The 17,500-nt window shown below is 40.8% G+C and overlaps 1 long non-coding RNA gene across 1 annotated transcript in view; it reads left to right on the forward strand.

The window, feature by feature from the left end:
- The window catches only part of LOC135105451 (uncharacterized), a 44,546-nt gene that overhangs the window by 18,957 nt on the left and 8,089 nt on the right, over positions 1–17,500 (forward strand). The window lies entirely within an intron of this gene.

Raw genomic sequence — 17,500 nt, forward strand, 5'->3', positions numbered from 1 at the left:
CTCCATCACCCACGGCGCAGGGAGCCTCGCGTCAGCCCAGTGTCAGCGTGGCAACAGAGGCGCCACCGACAGCTTTATAGGATCGTAAATTTCGTGTGAATTTGATTGGAATAGTTGGCATATGTGCACAGTGCATGCATTGCCTATACACGTACACACATACAAACACATACATACCTACATACATACGTGCGTTTTTATCTGCTTGCAAACATTCGTACACACACACACACACACACACACACACACACACACACACACACACACACACACGTATGCACATATGAATGCATATATACGGATTAAATTTGCATATTAGAGTATTATGTATCATTAAATAAAATTTGAATCTATTTCATGCATGCATGTATGCATACATGCATGCATGCACGCATACATACATACATACATACATACATAGAAACAGACAAAGAGATGTATAAGCAGGCAGAAAGTCAGATTTCACACACACACACACACACACACACACACACACACACACACACACACACACACACACACACACACACACACACACACACACACCAGAAGAAAAAAAAGTAAAGAATAAAAAAAAAAATTAAAAAATGCACTGAAAAGGCAAAGTTACAATTACTGATAAGGAATTCGAAAAAAAACAAAGCAAAAGTATCCATTTGTATGAGAGAGAGAGAGAGAGAGAGAGAGAGAGAGAGAGAGAGAGAGAGAGAGAGGAGAGAGAGAGAGGAGAGAGAGAGAGAGAGAGAGAGAGGAGAGAGAGAGAGAGAGAGAGAGTTATTATCGGCCTAAAAATAATCATGTTGCCGTTTTCCGTACAAGTGAACCTTAATCATCTACTGATCCATACAAGTTTTTGTCATGCCATTACCGAAATAAACAAGCCAAAGAGTTATTCCCCTGCCTGCCACTCCGCTGCCTCTCTTATCCGAATTTAACGTATTTTCCCTCTGGATTTCTTTTTTCCCCTTCGGACGTTCATCCCGCGATTTATTTCCCTCTAAACATTTTCTCCTAAATATTTTTTCCTTTCCTACTTTCATCTGATCTATTTCTCTAAAGATTTTCTCCTGTTTTCCTTGATATTTTATTTTACTTTCATGTGATTTATTTTCTTTTAGTCCTTCCATCTTCAGATATCTAGTTTCTGACCTTTTTCTTGGCCATTTTCTCTTATTTTTTTTCCCTTCTGATATCTATTCCTATAAATTGTTCCACCTGAATAAGTTCCCTTTCTGACCTTTGTTTTCCACCACCACATTCACTGACATTATTTATTTCCCTCCTTTAAGACATTTCCTCTTCCTGACCTTATTTCTTTTCCTCTCCGGGTACTTTCGTGACTTTTTCCCATTTAAAGAGAAATGGGAGGACAAAAAAATGTCTGGCGGAAAAAAAAAAAAGTTCCCTGGGAAATATCATGAAATCAGAGCAATGTGAATGTGTTTTGTGTCTAGCAAATCCCTCCGTTTATAAATCTCTAGTTTCGTACAATTCTGACAAACCGTACACTATTTCAATAAGCTTCAGAGAGGCGGCTATGATACCACGCGATAACATAATTCGTATTTTTTACGGCTATATACATCCTGTTTGTTTTTTCCGTTAGTAACACTAAGCATCGCCACAGTCTGTCCTTGTATCCTATCTAATCAGGACTCTTTGGACTCTCTCTCTCTTTTTTTTTTTGTTATCTCCTCCTCCTCCTCCTCCTCTCTCTTCTTTTTTGTTTTCTCCTCCTCCTTTTCCTGTTTTTCCTCCTCTTCCTCCTCCTTCACGCTATCTTTTAGTCACATGAGCCACGAATCTCCTTCTCACCTACTTTTCCCTATTTTTCCTCATCTTTCCCTATTTCCCCCTATCTTTTCCTTACTTTCCCCTTACCATTCCTTACCTCTCCCTACCTTTCCCTGCCTTTCCCCGTCTTTCACTTACTTTTCCTGTCTTTCCTTTATCTTTCCATCTCTTTCCCTTCCTTTTCCCTATCTTTCCTTTATCTTTCCCTCTCTTTCCCTGTCTTTCCCTACCTTTCCCTGTCTTTTGCTATCTTTTTCATACCTCTTCCTACTTTTCCCTACCTCTCACTTTAGTCATGTGTTTCTTTAAATATTATAAACAGAGTAGTGTTCTGCATTCCAGTAAGTTAACAAGAAACTAAAGATATGCTACTGTTTGAAATCCCAGCTAATGATGATTAAATTCTCTTTCATCTTCATTGTCTTCGTGTTTCTCTTTTCTCATATTCTGAAGCTCATTATTTGCCTCGAATTCTCGATTTCATATTAGATCTTTGAAATCCCTTACAAAAATGACCAGCTAGACATGACTTGGTTCTCTTTCATCTTCATTACTTCCACGTTCGTCTTTTTCTCTCATTCTGAAGGTCATTGTTTGCTGTTTGAATTGCCTTGTAGAAATGACCAACTAAACTAAACACGACATGCTTTCTTCTTTTTCACCTTAATTATCTCCGCATTCTTCTTCTCCCTCATTATTTGCTTCGCACTCTCTATTTCACTCCTTGGTCTCCGGTTGAAGCATTCCTGGAACCACGTAAAGAGATCCCATGCTTCCTTTCTTATCCTCACCTTTAACCTTTCACTCCCCGGTGCTTCTTCTCTCGGCGGCCTGGAGCCTCGGCGTGCGGTGATGGTGGCGGCAACACACATAATAGTCCATTACATTGTGGCTGCACCGGCCGAGGGAGGCATCTGCGGGCCGCTAGGTGGAGGAGGGAATGGTGGTTTACGGTTTTAAAGATGTGTATGTGTGTGTGTGTGTGTGTGTGTGTGTGTGTGTGTAAGTAATGCCGTCTTTATTTAACGCTAGTAGTAATTTTCTTTGTTTCCGTCTATTTGTTTGTTTATATGCCTCTCTCTCTCTCTCTCTCTCTCTCTCTCTCTCTCTCTCTCTCTCTCTCTCTCTCTCTCTCTCTCTCTCTCTCTCACCTACATCTAAAATTGTACCAGACAGCGATATAAGAACTCCACACTTCATCCCACTCATTCAAAACCACGTAAAGAACGAAACTATCTTTGTATTCCATTGTACTCCTTTTGTGTTGCGGTGAGTCTCGTGGGCGTTTACTTAGAGATTACAAAATCACTTTATTCACCACCATGTTATTTTTTTCACATTTTTTTTCGTCGAGCAAAGAGGGACTGGATAAAGTGAATGGTGAATCAGAGCCGTAAATAGAGAGGCGTGTGGCGCATTTCTCTATCACGGGGATAAAAGAAGGATACACGTAATGGAAGCACTGTGTAGGTCGTAAATATTTGCACAGATTACACAGGGAGTGAATAATTGACAGGTGAGGCATGATTGAATACGGTCAGGATACTGTTTGTGTGTGTATGTGTGTGTGTGTGTGTGTGTGTATGTGTGTGTGTGTGTGTGTGTGTGTATGCGTGTGTGCGGAAGTCAAAGAGAGGGTGACTGTTAAAATTTCAAGCGTAATTCAGCATCGTCGATAGAGGAAAACTGGCGTGTGTGGAGAGCGAGGCAGTGATGCACAGCTGCTGATGGAAAAAACGAGTCTGAATGATAGATGGTGTGTGCAGGTGAATGGCTCTCTCCTAGTGACATTCGGCGGCTCGGTCCCCCCCCGGCATAGCTTGTAATATAGGAAGGCAGTTGGTTCGGAGGGCGGGGGGGGGGGAGGCAAGGGTATAAGATGCAACCAAGAGAGGAGATTGACATATTATGAAGTTGTTGAGGTGCGTGTGGGAAGAAGAAATTGCAGCCATTACTTGCCATCATATCTACATTATGGTGTGTGTGTGTGTGTGTGTGTGCGTGCTTCACTTATCTGCTTGATTAGCTCCCTGTTTAGGTGCATGTTTCTTTGTCTCTGCTTAGTTGCTTCTCTCCTTGCCCTCCTGCTTGCTTGCTTCCCTCCCCTCCCCTGCCTATCTGTCTGTCTGTCTCTGTCTGTCTCTGTCTGCTTACCTACCTGCTAGTTTGTCGTCCAGCCTGTCTGCCCTCTATCTTGCCTGCCACTGTGTTCCCTGCCTGCTTCACTGCTTCTTAGCCTTCCTGCTTCCATTCCCCGTCTCACCTTTGCATCTGCTTACTTTCTTCCCTACTTATCTGTTTGTTTACATGCCTGCTTCCGTATCCGCCTTCATGCGTCTCGCTGTCTTGACTTTACTTATCTCCACCCTTCTGTGCGTCCCTACTTGTTTCCCTCTCTCCCTGTCGTTCCCCTTCCTCCCTGCTTGCCTCTCCTCCTGTCTCGCTGCCTGAGTGCCTATCCTCGCCACTCCCCGTCTCCGCCGTCCACTCAGCGGCTGTTTGCCTGGACATCATTGTCACCGCGGGATCACAGTCTGGAGGGTGATTGTGCAGCTCGCGGCCGTGGCGGTAAACCTGCAATATGAATCTGAAATGCCAATCCTGAATGGAAATGGGCGAGAGCGTAACGCTGGAATAAGTTTGCAACACACGATCGCAACACCTGCACGGAATTGGATACTGTGGGTACAGGTGAAAAAAAAAGTAATGGCAGAATAAAATAGAATTAGGCTGATATTGCAGGCGGAATGCTATTTTGGTCATGATAGGTTGGAATTAGGCACTGCCGTGGCGGCTTGGAATTAGACCAGAACCGATGAACCTATACATAGTATAAATATAAATAAATAAGTAAATGAATATATATATATATATATATATATATATATATATATATATATATATATATATATATATATATATATATATATATATATATATATATATATATATATATATATATATATATATATATATATATATGAGAGAGAGAGAGAGAGACTAGACTGAGACTTTAGCACCAACACACACACACACACACACACACACACACACACACACACACACACACACACACACACACACACACACACACACACACACACACACACACACACACACACACACACACACACACACACACACACACACACACACACACACACACACACACACACACACTATTCCGAAAGATTTTTTTCTCTTTGATTCTTCCTTTCTCTCTTTAATCCCTCCTCGTCCTCGTCGTCCTGCTCAGTTTGAGGAATACCTATGAACAAGTCCAATAACATCGCCAAATTAGCGGCGCGTCCTTATCGTGAGTGCCTTCATTTTTAATTTAAGGAACAGATGCAGGGGGCTGGCAGGTAATGGGGAAAGAGTGCGGCGGGGGGTGGAGGGAGGGCGGAAAGTGAGGAGCTGATGGGCTTTTTGATGTGCAAAGGAGGGTGGCCAAGGGCTACAAAAACTTTTAAAAAAGCTCTCTTAATTGCCTTGCCTGAAAGTTTGTTTTAGAGAGTTCTGAGAGGGTCGGCTAGTTTAGTTTTGGAGGTGTTTTGATACACCTTTTTAAAAACTGTTCAAGTCATAGAGAGAGAGAGAGAGAGAGAGAGAGAGAGAGAGAGAGAGAGAGAGAGAGAGAGAGAGAGAGAGAGAACTGAATGAAATGGAGTTGCAGACTTTACCAGTGTAAGGATTAAAGAGTGAGCATATTGGTTAACTGCTCCATTAGTAAGGCGGGCCGAGCAGGGAGAGGGAGCGTGTCTTGTTCAGTGAGGCCGGGGGAGGGAGGAGGAGATGCAGTTTGCAAACCCTGAAGAGCAGCAGCCATGAAAATAAAAGTTACAGACTGGGAAAGACGTATTTATGGTAAGAAAAGAACACACAAGTTTTAGTGTTTTGTTACTGTGTGTGTCTGTGTGTTTGTGTATGTTTGTTTGTCATTGTGTCCGTTTGTTCGTCTCTCTGTCTGCTTGGTTATTTATAAACTTGTTGGTCAGTTATACATTCATTCATGCATTTATTTAGATATTCCTTCTCTCCTTCCTTCATTTAATCTTTTCGCTCTGTCCGTCAGTCAGTCAGTCAGTCAGTCAGTCAGTCAGTCAATAATTCCTTTCTTCCTTCATTCATTCATTCAGTTAGTCAGTCAGTTAGTCATTCTGTCAATCATTCATTCATTCAGCCAACTCAGCCAGTCATTCATTCATTCAGTCAACTAGCCAGCCATTCACTCACTCGCTCGCTCTCTCGCTCGCTCAGGCATCCACCCCACTATTCATTTGACCATCAAACACACACTCATCGCATTCACTATTTCTCTTTTCCCTCTCTTAAATCCCTTTTAGTATGCGGGCCACGTAAATACCAAAACATGCCGGAAGCCCAAAAAAGTAACAAGCTCCAGTCCTCTCCGTGAAAGACCAGCGCCTCCCTTTAGGAATCAAGGTCATAAGGTAACCTTCCCATTCAGAGCGCAGACATTCACCGCCAAACCAACAGCTGGAACCACAAATACCCGCCGGCCGCCAGTGATGTAAGTCTGGCCGTAAATAAATTGTGGAAAGGGGGAGAGTGAGAGGGATTGGGTAGGAGGGTGGTGGTGGTGGTGGTGGTGGTGGGGGAGAGAGAGACACACACACACACACACACACACACACACACACACACACACACACACACCTGATGCGTTATAACTCCCTACATTCCTCCTCCTCCTCCTCCTCCTCCTCCTCCTCCTCCTCCTTCTCTACGCCATTCTGCTTCGGGAATTTAATGTGAGGTCGAGGGTGGCTGACAGTGTTGCAGATCCAATCAAGAGCAGGGTGATGAATCGTGCTTCTCCAGCCTCGTCTCGCCCTACCCATCCACCACCACCACCACCACCACTATCACCACCACCCTACCTACCTCCAATCCCTGCCCCTCTCTCCCCCCCCCCTCTCTCTCTCGTGTGCCCTTGTCCCCGTCAGCATCACTCCCTCCTACTCCTTGCCTGTCAGTCTTAAGTTCTGTTGGGAAGTAAGATGTTAAGATTATTAGGTGAACCGTGTTGTCAGAGGGTGTGGCTGTAATGCTGTTTGTGGTTTCTCGTAGTTATTGGATGTAAATGCTTTTTTTTTGTTTTTGTTTTGATATGATGGAGAATTCTGAGGTGTTTATCTTTTTTTCTTCTGTTTTGTATCTAATTATATTTTTGTTCGTGATAATCAATGGTTTCTGCTTTGTTTTGGTTTAGATGAAAATTTTTTCTAGGATACTTACGTACTACTCAGCTAGTGTATTTTATTTGTATGTAATAGTATTTGTAAAAAGTGGCACCCTGGGTCTCTTTCCACCCTGGCACTCTGATATTCTGGCACCCTATCGCAGGCACCCCTCTTGTCACTCTCCTACACCTCTCTATCCTCGTCCCTCACAGATTCATTCATGGCTCCTCTCTGCTGTATATTTGTGTCCATACTTGTTTTTCTTTTTCTTTTCTAAGTCCCACACTACGCCTCAGCATTATTCTTTTGATCTTTGTTTATTGTTGTTGTTATTGATGGTTGTTGTGGTGGTGATGGTGGTGATGGTGGTATTGGTGCTGGTGTTATTTTATCCTTCTTGTTTCTCCTGTTTCTTCTTTCTCCTCCTTTTTATGATATTATGTTTTGTTCTTCCCCTTCCTCCTCCTCATCATTCTTATTATTTATATTTTCCACCTCTTCCTTTCCCTCTTTATTATCGCTGTTATTTATATTTCCTTATTTTCTTTAATCCATATTGTATTTTTCATCTTTCTTAGCTTCACACACACACATACTCGTACACACACACACACACACACACACACACACACACACACACACACACACACACACACATACACGTCTTTTGTGTTGTGTGTATTCTCTGTTCTCCTTTATTTCTGTAATTTCTGTAATTTCTGCTTTTCCTTTATCGCCAGTTCGCAGTTCATTCTTTTTTTTTCCTTTTTGTGTATCTTTGTTTGTTCCTTACCTCCCTTTCTTATCGTTTATCTTCTTTACTCTTTCTTTCTTTCTGTCGGTTTCTTTTTTTTTCTTCTTTTCTTTCTTTCTTTTTTTCTTCCTTTCCTTCGTTTTCCCTTTTCTTTGATTAATTCTTTTTTCTTTTTTTTCTTTCTTTTCTGTTTTTTCTCTTTTCTTCTTTCCTTTCTTTCTTCCCTCCTTCATCTCTTTTTTCTTTCTTTTCCTGTTTTTTTCTTTTCCTTCGTTTCCTTTGTTTTTCCTTTCTTCCCTTCTTTTCTTCGTTTTCCTTTCTTTCTTTCTCTCTCTTTCTCTCTCGTTTTCCTTTCTTTCTTTTTTTATCAAATTCATGTTTCCTTTAGAATTTAATAATATTTCCCTCCTCTTATCCCCTCTTTCCCTCCATTCGCCTTTCTTTCCACTTTCCTTCACTTTTATCGTCCATTTTCCTCATCATGTTTTTTTTTTCACTTTTTTTCCTTCGCTATCGTATAATTTTGTTTAACGAGACTGTAAAAGTGTGCTAGGTGGCTTTAACTTTACCATTTATCTCTCTCCTTCACTCACTCTCACTCTTTCTCCCATTTTTATCTTGTGTTGACCCAGAAAGGAGTGAAATAAATAGTCGTGTTGTTATTTACATTACGGTGGTTTAACTGATCTTTATTTTCGTTGCTGGTGTGGTCACAACTCGTCCGGCCAGCATAGAGTACGGTGTCCGTTTTCTTTTGCGTCGTCAGGTAGTACAGGGCCAACTATTTTATTTGAATCTTTACTTCACACGCACTGTCTCTTTGTGTTTGTCTGTCTTTGTCTGTCTCGGTGTCTATTTTTCTGCTTTTTTTTTCCTGTTTGTCTTTGTGTTTCTGTTTCTGTTCTGTGTCTCTCTCCTCTCTCTCTCTCTCTCTCTCTCCTCTCTCTCTCTCTCTCTCTATCTCGCTCTCTCTCTCTCTCTCTCTTTCTCTCTCTCTCTCTCTCTCTCGTCTACTTTGTTGTAGCTACTCTTTTTTTCTTATTGTTTTCCCCTTTTCAGATTGTTTAGTTTATTTTCGTTTCTTTTTTTCTTTCTATTTTTCTTTTTATCTCTCTTATTTGGAGTCCTTCCTTTCTTTCGTTTATGTTTGCGTAGTTTTTTAGTTTCTCTTGTTTAATTTTCATTTTGTTTATCTTTAAGTTTCCTTTCTCTTTTTTTTCCTTCTTTGTTTTGTTTTTCATTTCTTTTCTATTTTTTTCCGTAATGTTTTCAATTTCCTGCTTTTTCCTTCCTGTGTAATTGCATTTCTATTTTTTCCATCTGTTGCAGTAGTAGTTTATTTTCCTCCTGTTCTTTGATTTCTATGTTGCATTTATATTTTAAGTCCCTCTCTCCCCCCACCCCTCTCTCTCTCTCTCTCTCTCTCTCTCTCTCTCTCTCTCTCTCTCTCTCTCTCTCTCTCTCTCTCTCTCTCTGGCCTTCATATGACATGGTATTCATCTTTCATTTATTTATTTATAATTTTTGTAGCATTACGCCTTATCGTGGCTATTTTTTAAACTTAATTTCTTGCTTTTTTTATTTTCTTCCTTGTACTTTTCTAATTACATTTTGCTCCCCTTCTTTTGATTAATATGGTTCATTTGTACTTTTCCTTTCTTTCTTTATTTTCTTTCATTTTCTTCCTTCCTATCTTTTATGCCATTTAATTTTTTTTTCTGTTTTAACCTTAATTTTTTTCTAATGTTTTACTCCATTTCGCCGAATTCGATTAATTTGTTTTATTTTACTTTGTTCTACCCTGGTTTTCTTTCTCTGTTTTCCCTTGCATCGTGTTAGTATTATATTTGTATTTTTTGTTTATTTCTTACTTGTATATCTGTGTTAGTGTCCTGTATTGAAGTCGCATTTTACCTTATTTTTGCCTAAATTTTCTTGGTCTATTTTCCTTCTTATCGTGTTGATATTATATATATATTTTTTGTATATCCTGCGTTTTTTCTTTGCATGATATTGTTCCTTATTTCATTATACTCGATTATACATTTTTTATGGTTTCTTTGTCTTTTACTGATTTATCTTGGTAGTATTTGGCAGTATTTAGTATTTATGCGTTGTTTCCACTCCCGTCACGTTTGTCTTTCACTCACTTTCCTGCTTCCTACGCTAGCCGGCCAGTAAATTGCCTTTCCAATTACCCAGTCAGTCAGTCCACGCGGATTCAAGCTTGACGAAGTAATGAATTTACTAGAAACGGAGATGGGATGAAATTGGTTCTCAGAGAGGATGTTAAATAACTGAAATGGAATCAATTATTAAGTTGTTTGGGAGTTTAAGAAGAAAATTAACGAAGTTCGTGGATAAAGATGATGAAATTTGTTCCTGTATTTTTTTCTTTAGAGGGGAGAAGCATATTAATCCTTTCACTGTGATATGAAACAATCAACAACACTAGAGTTAATGCGTGATATCTGTATAAGCATGTACAAGAAAGAAGGGATAAAAAAATAATGGATTTTACAATTTCCACCCTGTTTAAAGATTGGAGGCGGCTACAGAACAAGAGGCTAATTAGTAATTAAGGAAACATCAACCTAGAAGCAGTGAGAATTAACATTTTTTTCACATTTTCATTTATTCTTGAGGTGACTCCTGCACGTGAAAAAAAAAAGAAAAGAAAGAAAATAGAGATTGACATGACTGTTCAAGGACTGCCACGTGTAGACCAACTAGCTTCGTGCAACTCCCCTTATGAGCTTGTACTAATACCCAACTCCCTTCCCTCGTTGTGGTGGCTTCCCGCAGACTCGAAACTCGGGGCCTGGATGTTCCTCCCCGGAGCCTCTTAACCTTCCAGCCATTAATCACGAGGTTAACTGAGCATGAGCGTTGCTGGCGTCAGGCGTCGTGTGTCTCCTGGGTGGTGTGGGGAGCATGCTGGCCGCGGTGTGGTTGTGGTTGTGGCGAGATGTGGTGTGGTAATGGGAAGGAGAGAGAGAGAGAGAGAGAGAGAGAGAGAGAGAGAGAGGGAGAGGGAGAGGGAGAGGGAGAATTTGTGTGTGTGTGTGTGTGTGTGTGCATCGTAGCTATACCATACTCGTATTCCGGAGCCAAAGGGAGGCTATATTCACGTAAATATATTGCGTCAACAAGCCCTCTATATCCACACACACACACACACACACACACACACACACACACACACACACACACACACACACACACACACACACACACACACACACATCGACAGTAAGTAAATATACTAACCATTGACCAGAGCACGCGACTAAATGAACAAGTTATGGTCAAACAAAATAGAATAACAAAATGAATACCAAAATAAAGAAAGGAACAAACAACCGGAGGAGGAAACAAATAATGATTGAGGTAAGCGATATACCGAGCAATTGTATGAAAAAGAAAAGAAAACGAGGAGTCAAATAAGAAAACGTGCAGAGGAACCAAATGAAGATAATTAGATAAGCAAGGAACAGAGGAGTAAGGGAAACAAGAAGCAATTAAGCAGCAAAACAAATAAGATAATGAAGGAGGGAAGAAAGGAAGGAAGGAAGGAAGGAAGAAAGGAGAAAGACCACAAAACAAACAAATCAAATAAATAAACGAAAACAACAACAACACACAAGGCAACGATAAACAAAAAAAAAAAAGAAAACATAGGAGGTAAGAGAGACAGCTAGAAAAGAAGGAAGATAAAGGGAAGAGAAGAAGGAAAACCACTCAAAGACGTGAGCCACAAGCAAACCAGGAAGACATAGCGCCAACAGCATCGTCACCCTCAGATTACCAACCCCTGAAACCACAACACACGATCTTCTCTCAGCTCCCACCCTCCCTCTCTCCCTCTCCCTCTCCCTCTCTCAGGTGAATCGTTCTGCTTTCCAACAAACGGTGATAGACGCACCTCATTATGTCCCAGTGATAGTAATTACTGTATCAGGCTGAGTGTTACCTACCACTATCTCCTCCTCATCCTCTTTCTCCCTCCTTTTCTGTCTCTCTCTTTCTGTGTCCTCTTTGCGTCTTTTTCTTTCTATTCTTCCATATTCTTGTTTTATGTTTGTTTCTTGTTTCTCCTCGTTTGTTCTCGTATGTGTATTTTACTATTTTTTTTTTTAATTTTCCGAATTATCTTTGTTTGTTTGTCTGTTTGTTTGTTTGTTTGTTTGTTTGTTTGTTTGTTTGTTTGTTTCTCTTTCTTTCTTTCTCTTTTTCTTTTTCTTTCTTCTTTGTCTTCGTCTTCTCTTTCTCCTTCTTTCTCTTTCTTTCTTTCTTTTCTTTTTTCTTTCTTCTTTGTCTTCGTCTTCTCTCTCTCTCTCTCTCTCTCTCTCTCTCTCTCTCAAAACCCCCTGCTGCTGCTGTCACAACATACGCAAAGTTTATGAAGCACACACTAAAATTACCCCTCATTACCCCATCATTCATGTGTGTGTGAGGTCCTGGGGTCACCTGTGTAGGGCCAGAGTCACGTGTGTAGCTTTAAGGTCACGCATGCAACGTACAAAGGGGGTTATTTATATAGGGTTTGTGTACGGTAACCAAGAGTATAATATTCGCTCCTTCTGGTTCGTTCGTGTTTTGTTAATTTTTTTTTTTTTTGTTGGTGTGTTTGTATTTTGTTTATATTTTGGTGTTATATGATTGGTGGTGTTTTTTTTTTTAATTGGGTTGGATGGAGGTTTGGTTTTAAGAAAGGATTGATTGTTGGTTTCTATCGTGTATTTTATTATTATTATTATTTTTTTTTATTTTATTTATTTTTTTTTGTGTGTGTTTTGTTGTGTTGATATTTTGGTGTTAAACGAGTGGTGAAGATTTGGAACACATTTCAGGAAGGGTGTAGAGATTTAACCCTTTCACTGCTAATTGCCACATCTTGAGTTACTAACCGCTCTAAGACATCCTTTCTTGTCCACAGCCACTTTCCAACAATGTGCTGCCTAGAAATTACAAAACGTATTATTTTTTTTTTTTATCCCTTTCTTTCTTGTACGTGCTTATAAAGATTTCATACATTGCTCTTAGTGCTCTGAATTGTTGTGTATAGCAGTGAAAGGGTTAAAAAGAAGTGGTTATGTATATATGTGGTATCTAGTATACATGTGTGCTAAGTATGTATTTTGTAGTTTCATCAATGAACTAATTAACGAGCTGAGTAATAAACTAAGAAATGTATAACCAAAATAACAAAGAAAAAAAGATAAAGAAAAGAAAAAAAAAACACGCACCAACTAACTAACAAACACACTAATTGCCCCTTAATGAGTCTAAACAAGGCTGTTGGTATTGTACATATCACGTGAATTCTTATCGTGGCTGAAATATTTTCCAGTTTGCAGCCGTGTAATGATAATGTTTCTGGGAATTTTGCAGCCACATTTAGTCCATACTCTCTCTCTCTCTCTCTCTCTCTCTCTCTCTCTCTCTCTCTCTCTCTCTCTCTCTCTCTCTCTCTCTCTCTCTCTCTCTCTCTCTCTCTCTCTCTCTCTCTCTCTCTCTCTCTCTCTCGTGTGTGTGTGTGTGTGTGTGTGTGTGTGTGTGTGTGTGTGTGTGTGTGTGTGTGTGTGTGTGTGTGTGTGTTTGTGTATGTTTGCTCGCAGTTGGCTGCGTATTGATGAGAGAGAGAGAGAGAGAGAGAGAGAGAGAGAGAGAGAGAGAGAGAGAGAGAGAGAGAGAGAGAGAGAGAGAGAGGGAGAGAGTATAGAAATCAGGGAGAGTTGAGATTTCCCATGAGGCCTCGAACCCACTCGTGCGGTTTCCCGGCTTATCAAGGAAGGGAAGGAAAGGGGGAAGGGAAGGAAAAGAAGGGAGAGAAAGGGAAGTGGAGGGAAGGAGGAGAAGGGGGAAAAGAGAAGGGAATAAGAGGGGAAAGGGAGAAAAAAGGAAGGGGGAAGGAAGGAGAAGGGAGGAAAAGAGAAGGAGAGAAAAGGACGAGAAGGGAGAGGAAGAAGAGAAGGAAGAAGAAGAGAAGAAGAGGAAAGGAAAGGAGGGAGAAACACGGAAGGAGAGAAAAGGAGAAGGGAGAAAAAGTGAAGGAGAGAGAAGGGCAAGTTGGAGGAAGGAGAGGGAAGGGAAGGAGAGAAAGAGAGAGAGAGATGGGGAAAAAAAGGGAAGGATAGGGAGGGGGAGGAGAAAGGGAAGGAGAAGGAAGAAGAAGTTAGAAAAGAGAAGAAAGGAGAAAAAGTGAAGGAGAGGGAAAGGAGGAGAGGAAAAGAGAAAAAAAACGGAGAAATGGGACGGGAAAGGGAGAAAAATGAATTAAGGAAATGAAGGAAAAGGAGGAAGGAAAGAAAAGGAGAAAGGAGAAGTAGAATAACACGAATAGAGAGAGGAAAAAGGTTACTTTAAGAGGGAAAGAGGGAAGGAAAGGGGAAGTAAAAAGATAAAAAGGGAGAGGAGAGGAAGGCGAGAGAAGGAAAAAAAGGAAGATTAGAAGAGTGGGATGAGAAGGGAGGAGGAGGAGGAGGAGGAGGAGGAGGAGGAGTAGGAGGAAAGGGAAACGAAGGAAAGAGAAGGGAAGGGAGAGTAAAGTGATAACAGATGAAAGAAAAGAGGAGAGAGAAGGGGGAAGGAGACACAGATGAAAGAGACGAGAAGGGAGGGAAAGAGAGAGAGAGAGAGAGAGAGAGAGAGAGAGAGAGAGAGAGAGAGAGAGAGAGAGAGAGAGAGAGAGAGAGAGAGGAGAGAGAGAGAGAGAGAGAGAGAGAGAGAGAGAGAGAGAGAGAGAGAGGAGAGAGAGAGAGAGAGAGAGAGAGAGAGAGAGAAAGAGAGAGAGAGAGAGAGAGGAGAGGGGAAAGAGGAATCGCAAACAAGATGACAAAAAAGTAAAAAAAAGTAGATAAATAAATAAAAGGGAAAAGAAGGAGAAGAAAGAGGAGGAGGCTTGAGAAAATGGAGACAAGCTAGAGGAGAAACGAAAAAGGAAGAGCAGAAATACTTTAAAGGTGGAGGTGGGAAGAGAAGGAAGGGGGGAAGGGAAGGAAGAAGGAAGGGGAGAAGGGAAGGGAGGAAGGAAGGGAAGGTCGTATTTTGTCGGTAGTTTGGGAAGGAAGAGGACAGACACCTTACAAGACAAGGGATGCGTGTTTGGAAGGAAGGGAGGGAGGAAGGGAGGAAGGGAGGGAGAGAGGGAGAGAGGGAGGGTGGAAGGTTGACTAAGAATGATAAGTTAGAAAAAGAATAAACGAAAAAAAAAAAAGAAATGTAGAATGAGGAGGAGGAGGAGGAGAAGTGATGGTGATGGTGATGGATTACGAGAAAATAATAATGAAAAAAATGTGAGAGAGAGATGGAAAGAAAACAGAAGAATGAGGAATACCAAAAGACTGAAAATTAGGAGGAAGAGGAAGGAGGAGGAGGAGAAGGAAGAAAAGGAGGAGGGAAGAGAAAACCTTAGCTGGTGGATGGCAGTAGATCGATTATTCTTGTCTCCTCCACCTGCCTCTCTGCAATACATCACATTCTCTTCTTCTCTCCCTCATCTCTCTTATTCTTTCCCTTTTCCTTCTTTCTTCTCGTCCTCTACCATATTATTTTCCTAGTTATCCATCCATATCTCTCTCTCTCTCTCTCTCTCTCCTCTCTCTCTCTCTCTCTCTCTCTCTCTCTCTCTCTCTCTCTCTCTCTCTCTCTCTCTCTCTCTCTCTCTCTCTCTCTCTCTCTCTATGTCAAGAATGAAAGAATCTTGAAGAAAATCGGATATTAGAAAAATGGCTTTCATGTTCCAGGATTTTGTCTTCTTCTTTCTTGCATTTTTTGGTTCGTTGTCCTATCTTTCTCCCTCCATGATCTCATCTTCGTCTTGCTATCCCATCTCCGTCCCTCATTTGCCACCACTCTCTCCGCGCCGTCCTCCTTTTTCACTATTTTTCTCTTCTCCTTCCCGGTGTTCATCGCTTATTAATTTGATTTGTTTTCAAACTTCGCCAACCTCGAGCTCGTTGTTCTCGTCTCCTTCCTTTCCTTTGATTTTTTTTCTTCATCTTTCTGCGCTAACTTATTCCTCCTTCCCTCTCCTTCCCTTCCGGCTTTTTCCAACAGTTTCCCCGTGGCCGTGCAGCTTCCCCGCCATCCCTCTGTGGAAATATCGCCTCCAGCATAGTAAAACACTTAATTTGCATATAGATGGATTGGTAAAGAGCTACCAGTATAAAATGGGTGGATGTTTATAAGTGAATAGACTCATGACTAGATATGAATAGATGAATGGGTCCACCACTCCACCTGGACTGATTTCACGCTTCTGGGTGGATACGTGGCTACATGCGTGGATGCTCAGACTGGATTGCTTATAGATGGACAAGCAGTGAACAGAAAGACAGACACGTGGATGGACATACGTATATTGTTTTTGCTATTTCTTTATTTACACTGGCTCTGTTTTCACGTGCGGAGTTGGATCAGGTTGTGAAATGCGGGATGCTCACACAGTAGACTTTTACAACTATCAAAATAGCACGTGAATTTGTCTGCAGGTTTTGGCGTCTTTGTGTCACTCAATCTGCTGCCGAAATCGTGACGTCCTTGCATTATCAACTACCTGTCAGTAAGGAAAGGCTAATTCTGTCCGGTAACAGCGTGGGCAGTGTGTGTTGTTCTCTTTCTGGATGGTTTTGGTGATCAGTGCAAAGGTCGGGAGGGACGGAGTGACGGGAACACGAGCCTGGGTGATGTATATGTATCGGTCACTTGGGTACATCACAGGGAATTATTAAAGAGAATGACGCACTCTTTGGTCACTTGGGCTGCATCACAGGCAATCACGAGGCAAAACTACATGATTTGAGTCCTTTGAGAGATATTATAGTCATTTATTAAAGGGAAGTATGTATTTTTTTCATCGTACAATTACATGCACTTGGAAATGAGTACTTGTGTTTAATGGTAGTGCTTGTGATACCGTATTTATTGTTGCTGATTAAGTAGTGTAGCTTATCACGAATATCCTCGTAAAGGTCAGGGAATTTGCTACTGTTTATTATTCCCCGTGTATTCCATTGCAATCTGGAATATTTGATCTATTTTTTTTTTATGTACTAATGTCAGGATTAGATAGTTTTATTTTTTATTTTGACGTGCGAGAAAATGAATGCCTTATGTGCTAATGTAATGTAGTAGGTAAGGAATGGTATTTTTTTCTGATATACGAGTACGAAAGAAAGATGTGTGGAATATTTTTCTCCTTATGGTAATTATTTATCAAGAATATATGGTATCGGATGGTGGTAATTCTGACGTATAAATTTTGGTCTTATCAGGTAAGGGAAATGAAGACTGAGCTCAGGTGTGTGTGTGTGTGTGTGTGTGTGTGTGTGTGTGTTTATGTATGTATATATGTATGCGTTTGACTATTAACAATTACGTAATCTATTACTCTATCTATCTATCTGTCTGTCTATCTATCCATCTATCCATCCATTTATCTGTCTGTCTGTCTGTCTGTCTGTCTGTCCATCCATCCATCCATCCATTCATCTATGTATCTTTATGTAATCATTTATTCATCTGTCCGTCTGTCTGTCTAATCATCCATTTTTCTGTCTGTCTCAATCACATGCCCATGTTTCTCTTGCAATATTCTCTGGTTCGCTGTCATCTCTCTTTAGGTTTGAGAGAGAGGCCTTTTATTTCTGTCTCTTTTAGTGCAGATTTACTTGTTCTGCATCTCATCAGAAGTTCAAATGTCACTTCTGGATAATTATTCCTTACCTCAGTTTTCTTTGTC

The sequence above is a fragment of the Scylla paramamosain genome, chromosome 12 (assembly GCF_035594125.1).
Source record: "Scylla paramamosain isolate STU-SP2022 chromosome 12, ASM3559412v1, whole genome shotgun sequence".
NCBI classification, from domain to species: domain Eukaryota; kingdom Metazoa; phylum Arthropoda; class Malacostraca; order Decapoda; family Portunidae; genus Scylla; species Scylla paramamosain.